Here is a 1323-nt window from a genome sequence, read left to right on the forward strand (position 1 = left end):
AGTTTTTGACTGACATCTGACACTTTCATTCATTCTGACATGCACTGGGTTCATTCTGACATGCACTGGGTTCATTCTGACATGCACTAGGTTCATTCTGACATGCACTGGGTTCATTCTGACATGCACTGGGTTCATTCTGACATGCACTGGGTTCATTCTGACATGACATGGGTCTATTTTAGGTCCATTGCTTTTTAATCTTTACATGTTGCCTTTGGGGTCCATTTTTAAAAAACACAACATCCCTTTTCACTGCTTTGCTGATGATACTCAGTTATATCTTCCGATTGAGTCAGACAGGGTCACTTCACTGGATCCACTCTTGAACTGTCTAAATGACATTAAAGGCTGGTTAAAACTAAATTTTCTGAATCTAAATGAAAATAAAACGGAAGTCATCAGCTTTGGTAAATGTAATACCCTTAATGTGCTTGGCCCCTTGGCTTCATACAGCCACGCCAATGTCAGGAATCTGGGAGTTATTTTTGACAGTGCTTTTAAATTAGACAAACAGATAAATACAGTTGTGAAATCCAGTTTCTTCCAGCTAAGACTCATTGCCAAGATGAAGTCTTGTCTCCCTTTCAGAGACCTTGAAAAGGTGATTCACGCTTTTATCACATCTCAGTTGGACTACTGTAATTCATTGTATGTTGGTTTAGACAAATCATCTTTGCATCGTTTACAATGTGTCCAGAACGCAGCAGCTCGTCTTTTAACAGCAACTAAAAAACATGAACACATAACCCCTGTCCTGGCTTCTCTCCACTGGCTTCCTGTCCACCTCCGAATTGATTTTAAGATTTTATTGCTTGTTGTTAAAGTCTTAAAAGGTCTGGCCCCGTCATATTTATGTGATCTCATTAACATTTACACTCCAGTAAGAGCACTCCGGTCTACCAACCAGTTCCTCTTAGATGTCCCCAGATCCAAACTGAAGTCCAGAGGTGATCGGGCTTTTGTGGTTGCTGCTCCAAAACTGTGGAACAGTTTACCTGAGAATTTAAAGAGCGCTCAGACTGTTGAGACTTTTAAATCTTTGCTCAAGACTCATCTGTATTCCTTGGCATTTCATCCACGCAGAGTCTGAGAACAAGTTGAGCTGATTTTATTGTTGTTGTGTGTTGTTTTTACTGTCAACTTTTGTTTTTGAGTGGCACTAGATGCATTTTTACTCTTTTTTTTTTATTTTTTAATCTGTCTTAACTGTAAAGCACTTTGGTCAGCTTTTGTTGTTTTTATGTGCTATATAAATAAATTGACATTGACACATTGACATGCACTGGGTTCATTCTGACATGCACTGGGTTCATTCTGACA

This window comes from Nematolebias whitei, chromosome 20, assembly GCF_014905685.2.
Source record: "Nematolebias whitei isolate Nwh7 chromosome 20, NemWhi1, whole genome shotgun sequence".
NCBI lineage: Eukaryota > Metazoa > Chordata > Actinopteri > Cyprinodontiformes > Rivulidae > Nematolebias > Nematolebias whitei.